Consider the following 12,110-nt stretch of genomic DNA (forward strand, 5'->3'; position numbering starts at 1 on the left):
TGACTTAGTTATCCTTTTCAAATCAGTAAATGCGTCTGGCATTTGATTTGCTATATTCTGTAAATGGATAATCTTCTGGACCTCCTGATTACATATAGCGGTACGTGGATCAAAGTGAGATAATGATGAAACTTTTCACACAATTTCTCTTTTGATTTCCTTTTTCTCTCTCCCTAATTGTGGGAAATTTGTTTCATCAAATCGACAAACTGCAAACCGAGCAGTAAATAAATCTCCCGTCAATGGTTCAACATAGCGAATAATAGAGGGTGATTCAAACCCAATATATATTCCTAACCTTCTTTGGGGGCCCATTTTACTACGCTGTGGTGGTGCTACTGGCACATATACAGCACATCCAAAAATTCGTAGATGGGCAATATTTGGTTCATGACCAAAAACTAATTGTGACGGAGAATATTTATTATAATGTATTGGTCTGAGACGGATAAGTGATGCTGCGTGCAAGATAGCATGGCCCCAAACAGTAGTGGGCAATTTTGTTTTCATAAGTAGTGGTCTTGCTATCAATTGTAGTCGTTTAATAAATTACTCTGCAAGGCCATTTTGAGTATGAACATAAGCTACCGGATGTTCAACTTTTATCCCAACTGATAGACAGTAATCATCAAAAGCTTGAGATGAGAATTCTCCAGCATTATCAAGGCGAATAGCCTTTATAGGATAATCTGAGAATTGTGCCCTTAATCGAATTATTTGGGCTAATAACTTTGCAAATGCCAGGTTGCGAGATGATAATAGGCACACATGAGACCATCTTGAAGATGCATCTATTAAGACCATAAAATATCTAAACAACCCACTTGGTGGGTGAATAGGTCCACATATATCCCCATGCATACGTTCTAAGAAGGTAGGGGACTCAATGCCAACCTTCATTGGTGATGGTCTAGTGATCATTTTACCTTGATAACAAGCATCACAAGAAAATTCATTATTTGTAAGAATCTTCAGGTTCTTTAATAGATGCCCACTCGAATTTTCAGTAATTCGTCTCATCATTATTGATCCAGGATGGCCCAAACGGCCATGCCAAAGCACAAAAGTATTTGAATCAGTAAACTTCTGGTTTACGATAGAGTTTGTTTCAACTGTACTAATCTTTGAATAATATAAGCCAGAAGATAAAGTTGGTAATTTTTCTACAATGCATTTCTGGCCAGAAATATTCTTTGTAATACAAAGATATTCCACATTCATTTCATCTATTGTCTCAACGTGATACCCATTTCGGTGGATATCTATAAAACTCAACAAGTTTCTTCGGGACTTGGAGGAGTACAATGCATTGTCGATAATAAGTTTTGTTCCCTTAGATAGAAATACAATAGCTCTTCCGGAGCCTTCAATCAAACTTATATTACCAGAAATTGTAGAAACATTTGCTTTTTCCTTATGCAAATAAGAAAAGTATTTCTGATATTTGAATATGGCATTAGTTGTTCCACTATCAACTACACAAATATCTTCATGATTGGTCTTTGATCCAAACATAATTTGAGGATTATCCATATTCTTCAAAATGACATAAACAAAATAAATATGATAGTAAACATTATAACTTTTATTTATGTACAACAATTACATAACTATATTATCTACTACAAATAACAAAATTAAAATATTTACATCTCTACAGACCGATCACATGACTTGTTTCTCCTTCTGGGATTGCAAAGTAATCAGCTACATCCAAATGCATGAAGTCTAAATTATCTTCAGAAATAAAATTTGCTTCAGCATTTTTCTCTGTCTTCTTCAGGTAAGCTTGATATAGCTCAACCAGGTGCTTTGGCGTATGACATGTACGTGACCAGTGACCTTTTCCTCCACATCTATAGCATGCATTTTCTGGCTTTGCTGCTTGCACCGCTTCATGCTTTTGTTCCTTCCTTTTCCACTGCTGGTGGTGAGGAGGGTTCTTTGGTGCATTATTATTACCACGATTAGAGTTTTCTCCCCGACCACGGCCATGACCACGACTGGGGCCACGTCCTCTTCCACGTTTAGCTTGGTGGAAGTTTGTCTCATTCACTTCAGGGAATGGACAAGAACCAGAAGGTCGGCTTTCATGGTTTTTCATTAATAGCCCATTATGTTGCTCGGCTACAAGAAGATGTGAGATAAGTTCAGAATACTTTTTGAATCCCATCTCTCGATATTGCTGCTACAGGAGCATATTCGAGGCATAAAAAGTGGTGAAAGTTTTCTCCAACATATCATGATCAGTAATATTATCACCACATAGTTTCAATTGGAAAATAATTCTGAACATAGCATAATTATACTCACTGATAGATTTAAAATCTTGTAGCCTTAGATGATTCCAATCATAACGTGTCTGTGGAAGAACGACCATCTTCAGGTGGTCATAACTATCTTTCAAATTACTCCACAGTGTGACTGGATCTTTAACAGTAAGATATTCCATTTTCAGGCCCTCATCAAGGTGATGGCGTAGGAATATCATTGCTTTGGCACGGTCTTGGTTTGATGCCTAATTTTTATCTTTGATGGTGTCTGCCAGACCCATTGCATCAAGATGAATTTCGGCATCAAGCACCCAAGACATGTAGCTTTTGCTCGATATATCCAGGGCTACAAACTCAAGTTTAGAAAGATTTGACATTATTTAGAAAAAGAAAGTTCGTACCTCTGATACTTTCAAAGTATTTTCTCGAGATGGTAGAGTCTCGTGCTGATAACGTGTTATAAAATAAAGACTGTAAAGTAAAGACAAGCATAGAGAGAAACTGATATATTATTCAAACTTCAAACTTCTGTACATAATAAACTGAATTCTCCTCTATTTATAGAAGAAAGGAAGCTGCTGTGTAAGCTGCTACTGCAAGCTGCTGTGTAAGCTGCTTGTAAGCTATTGTGTAAGCTGCTTGTAAGCTGTTGCTCTAAACTGTTATACCAGATATAAATAATCCTCTATCATGGGTAATATTTATCCATAACGGAGTACCGAAAGGATAAGCTTCTTCAGGAGGCTTATTTCCAATAGAGTACTAAATAGATAAATGTATTTATGGGAGTCTCATATGGATAAACTTCTTCAGGAAGCTTATTTACAACAGAGTACTAAATAAACATCCATAATATAATATATTCATAACAATTATTTGTTAGTTTTAAATATACCATATGGGTAATATTTTATGTGGTTATAAAGTTTTTGAAATTTGTAATATGAAATATCTTATGTATGTGTATATTTATATGATTATAAAAACTTGTTATTGATGATTAAAATAAATTATATTAATTTAAATTTAAAAATATCATTCCCTTTGTAACGGATTAATTAATAAATAATGGAGTATTAGAAGAACCTTCAATTACTGAAGCTACTGTGATCGGCTGGTAAAAAAAAGAAGGGGGCAAAAGGAATCTTCTATCTATATATAGTAAACCATATTAAGCTAACTGTCATAATCATAAGATGACAAGTGTTTGACCAAAAAGTATGACTTTCGGTTAAAACTATTATATTTATATAATGATGGGTTAAACCTAGTTAACGATAATATTTCTAAATGCGGATCTTGAGAGCGTGGATAATGTGGGACATATCTAATAAGAGATTGACAATAACACGTATTAAACATTCATAAAGTATGAGCAATAATGGAAGAGTAACTAGCAATAAATAGTAATAAATGGCATTTAAGTAACTAGGAAGAGTGATTCACCCAATAAAGAATGGACTAGATGATTGTTCCTCCTGACAATGATGAGTGGCAGATAAATCCTAAAATATTCGAACTATTCTCGGATTTGACGAAAAAGTATGGAATAATATGAACAAGAATCTTGATTAAATGTAATGTTTGTATCTTTCCTAGAAAGAGAGAGAATCTTTCTTAGAAAAATGTTCTTATCAGATCAATATTACATATCCCATGTCCTTATCTTTTGTCTTCTTTATATGAGACACATCCCTAGCAAACCTTAATAGTACATGTGCAGAGAATATTTTTTAAAATATTCTCTCTATTATCCTATTCTAAAAACTAGCTATTACGGCTCCTTCCACGGACTTCGTCCTTGACCATTATAAGCATCCCGACCACGAGTTTCGCCATTTCCTCATCGACCTCTACTGATTTTTCTTCAATACTTTGTCGCCCTAAATGTTCCGTAGTAGATTTTGACCTATACAGTTAGTCCATCCGCTTATTGAGGCCGTCCTCAGAAGACCTTGATGAGCGGACTTTGTTGGTTATGGTCGAGGAAAGTAGATGAGTGGGTCAGGCAGTTAAGCTTGGGATGAGCCGGCAACGTGGCCTTTCGAGAGCCGCAACTTTTGGGGTTGCGTCGTTTCTGCGCTAGAATGACGTCACGACATCATGCGTCATTATGGCGTATTTTCCCGATGCTTTGTGTCGTTATTCGTGTGACTGTTAGTTGGAGCTGCGGTTTCGATTCCAGTGCTGGGTAATGATGGGATAATCTTTTGGTTTTGGTGCCCGAACTCTTATAAATAGAGATGCGATGGTATTCATTTGTTCTTTACGTGTTTTCCTCATCAAAACCTTGAGATTTCTTCTCTCTTCTCCCTCGCTGTGTGTCTTTTTTCCTGGTCTTAATGCTTCCCGTTGCTTCTAATCCTTCTTTCTCATTGAAAATATAGCTAATGTATCATCTGGTTCTAGTGTGGGAACTGACCATGTCCCTTTGGCGGTATTTATGCCTCCTCACGCTGATGGCGTCTTTGTCGCCATTGAAGATTAGAACTTTCCTACGGTGAAGGAAATAATTCCTCGTAGCGAGAAAGTTAGGTATGATCTTTCGAAGGCGCCTGAAGACGAGCCTGAGGTTTCTGAGTCGTCTATGAAAGGGGCCGACCTAGCAGAGCTTAGGGCAAAATTCAACTATGGATTTGGTCCCAGCAGGGCGTGATGTGGTACAAGTCCATTTCCCCGGGTATTGCGCGTTTTATGCATATCCCTTCCAGAGCGGCTACGCTCTTCCTCTTCTCCCATTGGCGGAGGAATTCTATCGCTACTATGGCGTGTGCCCGGCTCAACTCGCCCCATATATCTACAAGCTCATCAGGATGCTTACTAAATTCGCGGAGTTAGATGGGGTCGAGATCACACTCCGACATCTGATGTATCTCTTCGCCCCTAGCTTCTATAGGGGAACAATGTTGAACCTTCGCCATCGGGGAGGCAAATGCCTGGTGGTGAAGATGGACGACAAGGAAAGTCGTTAGTTCTGACACAACTTCTTCTTTGTCAAAACCGAAGACGTGGTGGCAACGCGAATGGCTTCCCTGAGACTTGGAACTACACTCGTAAGTGTTTATTCTTCTCTTGTTAAAACATTTGATCTGTCTGCTTTAGTCGTAGGCTCTGAAATTTTATCTCTTCCTTGTGCAGCCACGACTATGCCTCCTCATTTTGGTTGAAGATATTTCTGACTGGATTGGCCAGATTCTGCCTCACATCGTGGGAATTTGCTGTGGTCGGGCTTTTTCAATAAGTTCGGGCCTGCTCCTTCCTTGGCCGATGAGTTTCTCTATATATGTTTTTGCTGTTTTGGCCTCATGGTCGCCTACTTATTGTAGTTTGCTCTTGGTGGTGGTGATAACCTTGCTTTGGTTTTTTTTTTTAGCCCGAGGATCTTCGAGGAGGCCGAGGGTTCCTCCTCCTGTGTTTCGTAAGAGGAAGGTTGCCTCATCTTCGGTGTCTATTCCCGATGTGGCCACGGCTAGACCTGCTCGATCATTTGCCTTTGTTCCTTTCTCAATCGCGGCCAGGTCTGATCGGTCGTCAGTCCCATCTACTGCTGCCTCAACATCGGTTTCTTCTCCGCCTACGGATATTTTGATAGCGGAGCTTCCGTCTTCGCCTTTGTAACGTCTAATGGACCAGGAAGAGGGCTGAGCAGTGGGAATTTGGTTCCCCATAAGAGGAGATCGGTGGAAGTTGGTAATGGGGTCGCCCGAGCTGTGGATTCATCACAAGATGATTTTATCATCCGTGAGACGACGACCATAACACTCGAGGACGACGTCGAGTTGACATCTGATGTTCTGATGTCAGCGGTAGGAGCCGAAGGGCCGACCGCTATGGCTTCTGATAATTTACGGCAGGAGGGAGTGTCAACTTCGCAGCCGGCTAACGATGCTTCTTTATTGGCTAAGGAGAGACGCAAAGGCATTACCGAGGATGGCTACGAGACGGGTTCTGATCTCGATGCTGGCGAGATGAGGATGATGGAGGAGGGATTTACTCAACTGGAGGTGAGACTGGAGGGGTCCACGCAGACTATTGCGATCCCCATGGATCAGGATTTATTAAAAGGTACTGAGAATGTGGTTTCTGCCCTCGGTCCCCTTTCTTCCGATGTGGAGAGTCGAACTCTCCAAGAGCTAAAAGATTATACCTTTTAAGGAGCATAGTCGGCCTCGCTCTTAGGGTAATTTTTTCGACACTTCTGTTCGTTATCCTCAATGTTTAGGCTTTGTTCTTACTCTGTTTTCTTTCTTTTTTCTAGACCGTGATCTTGGAAATTAAAAGCGCCCGAAAAGAGGAGCGGCGTAAGGCTATTTTATTGAAGTTGAAGCAAAAATACCGTGAGTATCGTGGCAAGCATCAGGAAATTTGTTGGCGGTTTGGTGAGAGCGGTAATTTCCAGGCTTTTCGAGATGAACTGAAGGAGAAGGATGACAAGCTGGTGAGGGTCATCGAAAAGTGCAGCGTCCTCGATGGGACGCTAAGAAATAAAGAGGAAGAGCTTGAGGTTAGCATGAGGGTCGAAGCCTAGTGCGGCTGCTTTCAAGCCCAAGTGGCTTCTCTGCGCGCCCAACTTGAGGAGTGGCAATTCAAAGCGGATGCTCTAAGCGGCGAGATTGCCGAGAAGGCAGAGGACCGTGAGAAATCTAAGTTTGTTCGTTCAGGGGGCTCTAAGGAAGGTAGAAGCTTTGGAGGTAGTGATCCATATTCTTCACTCTGAGCGAGAAAATGACTTGGATATGGCCAAGCTTAAAGAAGAGCGGCTTGATGAGAGTATTGGGGAGTTGGAGAAAAGCAACTCCCTCCTTCAAGACCAGGTGGTCGCCTTAGAGGCCGAGAAGGCTCAGATGTTTGCACGACCGTCGTCTTCTCACACTTCAGATTTCCCAAATGTTCCCTGGGGCCTGTACGAGGAATAGATTCACATTGAGGCCCAATTTGACGTGTTTCAAGATTTGTATGTGGCAAAGTCTGTTCCTGGGGACGCCCTTGAAGATGCTCGTGTTAAGGCCCGTGAAGCTCGAATCACTTGCGGATATGATCCTGCTATGCCGGAGGCTGGTGACGATGAGAGGGACGCGAATATGGATCAGATTGAATAGGGCGCCTGGTACGAGGACGCGTACCCTAAGGGCGGTTGTGATGGTGAATGGGTAGATGGTTAAGCCGATGGCACTGGTGGTCCTGGTCGTGACCAATAGTTTTTCTTGTTCTTTAACTTATTTTGCCGCAAACTTGTGTGTTTTTTGTAAACGTCTTTACAAGCCTTTGTAAAAATATTTTAAGTATGAAATACCGACTTTTTTACTTGTACCTGATTCTTTTTCTTTGGTTCGTGCTTATATGATTTTTGATTTTCTTGGCCGTAATCGTTTAGCTCGAATGAGGTTGAACACATCTTAAGTTTAATTACGGTTGAGGGCCAGTTAGGTGTTGATTCGAATAGGGTCAGATATAACCTATGTTGTTATGGCTGAGGGCCAGTTTAGGTGTTAATTTGAACGAGGTTGAATATAACCTTTGTTTGGTTATGGCCGAGGGCCAGTTAGGTGTTAATTCGAACGAGGTCGAATATAACCTATTTTGGTATGGTCGGGGGCCAGTTTAGGTGTTAATTTGAATGAGGTCGAATATAAACCTCTATTTAATTATGGCCAAGGGCCAGTTAGGTGTTAATTCGAATGAGGTCGAATATAATATACGTTTAGTTAGATATGTCTCTAGGTGCGACATTTGTCGATATTGTGAACTTTAAGGCGATGTTGCCTTGGTTGTATATCTGGAGAAATAAAAATAAACTTCATGCATTTGTGTTTTGTTCATTGTAACAACCCGACCAGTCATTTTGAGATTTATAGCCTCGATCCCCTATTTACTGCTTTCCCCGTATCTGTTTCAGCTTATGTGACTTGCCGGAAGGTTTTGGTTTGGTTTTTGGGGGTGTTTTGGGACACCTAGTCCCTAAACGGAAGTTTAAGTCTTAAGATTTTTGTCTGTAGTCGGAACTATGTGAAGACAACTCTGGAATGGAGTTTCGTTGGTTCCGTTAGCTCCGTTGGGTGATTTTGGACTTAGGGGCGTGTCCGGATTGTGTTTTGGAGGTTTGTAACTCATTTAGGCTTGAAATGACAAAAGTCGAATTTTTGGAGATTTTGACCGGTAGTGGACTTTTTGATATTGGGGTCGGAATCCAATTCCGGAAGTTGGAGTAGGTACGTAATGTTGAATATGACTTATGTGCAAAATTTAGGGTCAATTGGACGTGGTTTGATAGGTTTTGGCATCGGTTGTAGAAATTTAAAGTTTCAAGTTCATTAAGTTTGAATTGGAGGGTGATTCGTGTTTTTAGCGTTGTTTGATGTAATTTGAGGGCTTGACTAAGTCCGTATGGTGATTTAGGACTAGTTGGTATGTTTGGTTGAGATCCCGGGGGCCTCGGGTGTGTTTCGGATGCTTAACGAATTGAGTTTTGGACTTATGCAATAGCTGAAGCTATTTGAGTTCTGATGTTTTCGCACCTGCGGTGGGGAGACCGTAGGTGCGGGATCGCAAGTGCAGATAGGCAAGCACAGAAGTGGAAAGGAGAGGAGTTGCTTGGGGTCGCATATGTGAAGGGGGTGTCACATCTACGATGCCCGCATTAGCGCTCAACGATCCGCAGGAGCGGAAGAAGACCGCAGAAACGGACATGGGTCCGCAAGTGCGCACACGAAGGTGCGACCCTTTGATCGTAGAAGCAGACACTGAGTTTTCTAGTGAAATCCGCACCTGTGATGAGTTTTCCGCAGGTGCGGGTGAAGGCTCGCATAAGCGAGTTTGCTGGGCAGAAAATAGGGCTTCGAGGGTTGATTTCTCATTTCGATTTTGGGACTTTGAGAGCTCGAATTGGGCGATTATTTGAGGGATTGTTCAGAGAAAAATGTTGGGTAACGATTCTTAACTCATTTATGGTTATATTCAACTAATCTATGGTTGATTTCATCATTTAATTTCGGATTTGGGTTGAAATTTTGGGGAAAATGGGAAGAAGTTCTTCAACTAAGATTTTGGGTTTTGATTGAGATTTTGACGTCAGATTTGGGTAATTTTGGTACGAGTGAACTCATGAGTGAATGTGTATGCATATTTTGTGACTTTTACCCGATTCCGAGATGTGGACCCGGGGAGGCTTTTTGGGAGGATTTTCTAATTTCTTGCTTTAGCTTTGATTTCATTAATTAGATTAATTTCTTATAGTTGTATTTATGGTATGTAATTTATTTTGGCTAGGTTTGGGCCATTCGGAGTCGAATATTCGTGAAAAAGGCATTGTTACCGATTGATTGAGCTTGGTTCGAGGTAAGTGGCTTGCCTAAACTTGTGGTGGTTGTGGGGGGGGGAGGGGGAATCCCCTTAGGATTTGGTACTGTTGTGATATATGAGAACCGTGTAGGTGAGGTGACGAGTACGTACACGGGCTATTTGTTGTAAAACCTGATTTATTTTACTGAGTAGCAACCTTTTTTTCTTTTAATTTGAGTTATACCGTTTAAATGAGTATTAGTCTGTTTTCATTCTTATTTGAGCTATCCCAATATGTATAGTTGTCCTTTTTAGTCTGATATCACATGTCTACGTGCTTTAACTGCTTATTTGAACTCTATGAAGCATGCCTAGTTGATTCTCTGTTTTCCTTGTTCTTTATCAGTATAACTGTAGAATTTTGTTGTTAACTATTGTATTTATCAGTTTGAGCAGTGCGTTTACTTTTGAGATTACGAGGCGGTTCTTCGGGAGTTCTCCCTGCACATTTGCTTTTGAGACTACGAGGCGGTTCCTCGGGAGATCTCCCTGCATATTTACTTTTGAGACTACGAGGCGGTTGCTCGGGAGTTCTCCTTGCACATTTACTTTTGAGACTACGAGGCAGTTCCTCGGGAGTTCTCCCTGTACATTTACTTTTGAGACTACGAGGCGATTCTTCAGGAGTTCTCCTTGCACATTTACTTTTGAGACTATGAGGCGGTTCCTCGGGAGTTCTCCCTGTATATTTACTTTTGAGACTACAAGGCGGTACCTTGGGAGTTATCCACTACATATTTATTTTGGGACTACGCGACGGTATCTCGGGATATCCCATGTTGTTTAACCCTATGTGTTGTACTGTTTAGCCTTGTTGTGTTTCTTTTTGTTAAATTCTAGTCTCTTATTATACTGTATATTCTCCTGCCTTATTTATTATTTACCAGTGGGCCTGACCTGACCTCGTCACTACTCGACCGAGGTTAGGCTTGACACTTACTGGGTACCATTGTGGTGTACTCATGCTACTCTTCTGCATATATTTTGTGTGCAGATCCATGTGCTTCTTATCAGCCCCGCCACTAGCTGAGAGTGCTTACTGTCGTGTCCACAAACCTCGGAGTCCCCCTTTATTCTCTTCTAAGCTATTTACCTTCCGTACTTCTTTTGTTAGACTCTGTTGTATAGAGATACTAGTTTCCTTCTGTAGCTTGTGACTTATGATGTTCCGAATTTTGGGAATACTATGTATTATTATAGTGTTTGTTATTGTAAATACCGAGCGACATTGTTATCGGTTATTTAGTTATCTGTTACAGTTAGTTGTTAAGTTTTGTTTCCATTTTTGTTATTTCCGCATCTTTGTCAGGCTTACCTGGTCGTAGAGACTAGGTGCCGTCACGACATCTTACAGAGGGAGAATTGGGCCGTGACAAGTTGGTATCAGATCTCTAGGTTCATAGGTATCATGAGTCACAAGATAGTTTAGTAGTCTCGCGGATCGGTATAGAGACGTTTGTATTTATCTTCGGGAGGCTATGGAACTGTAGGAAAATTTCACTTATTTGATTCCCTGTAGTGCAAAATTGTTGATTTCAAAATTATAAACTTATCTATTTTATTCTCTCACAGATCGTGAGGACAGGTACATACGGATCTGATGACCAAGCACCCGTGCCCCCTGCTAGAGCCGTGAGAGGCCGAGGTCGGGGTAGAGGCTGAGGACGTCCACGCAGTGCAGCCTGAGCACCCACACGAGCTGCTACAGAGGAGCCCCCAGTAGCTTCAGCTGGAGGGCAGGCACCTGAGGTACCTGTTGCTGCACCAGCCCTCCAGGAGACTCTAGCCTAATTTCTGAGCATGTTCAGCACCTTAGCTCAGGCTGGATTGATTCCACTTGCTCCTGCCACATCTCAGGCCTGGGGAGGAGCACAGACTCCCGTCGCTGATACTCCAGAGTAGCGGGTTCAGGCCGACCAAGTCCCAGAGATTATACCGATGTAGCTGGTAGCTCCGGTTCAGCACGAGACTAGGACAACCGCTTCTAAGGCGAAATAACTCAGACTTGAGAGGTACAAGAAGTACCACCCACCTACCTTCAGCGGATTAGCTACATATGATGCTTAGGGTTTTCTGGAGGAGTGTCATCGTATTCTGCATACTTTGGGCGCAGCGGAGACAAGTGGGGTTTCTTTTACCACCTTCCAGCTTAGAGGAGCAGCTTATTAGTAGTGGCATGCTTATGAGTTGGGTAGTCCGGCTGAGGCAGCTTCACTGACATGGACTCAGTTCTCGGATATATTTTTGAGAGAGTATGTCCCTCAGAGCCTCAGGGACACATGGCGCGTGGAGTTTGAGTAGCTGCGCTAGGGTGCTATGACTGTGTCATAGTATGCAGTCCTTTTCAGTGATTTGGTCCGACATGCACCGACCTTGGTTGCTACCATTCGAGAGAGGGTTCGACGGTTTATTAAGGGACTCCACCCCAGTATCCGGATTAGTATGGCCAGGGAGTTGGAGATGGATATTTCTTATCAGCAGGTTGTGAATATTGCTAGG

The sequence above is a fragment of the Nicotiana tomentosiformis genome, chromosome 12 (genome assembly GCF_000390325.3).
Source record: "Nicotiana tomentosiformis chromosome 12, ASM39032v3, whole genome shotgun sequence".
Taxonomy (NCBI): Eukaryota; Viridiplantae; Streptophyta; class Magnoliopsida; order Solanales; family Solanaceae; genus Nicotiana; species Nicotiana tomentosiformis.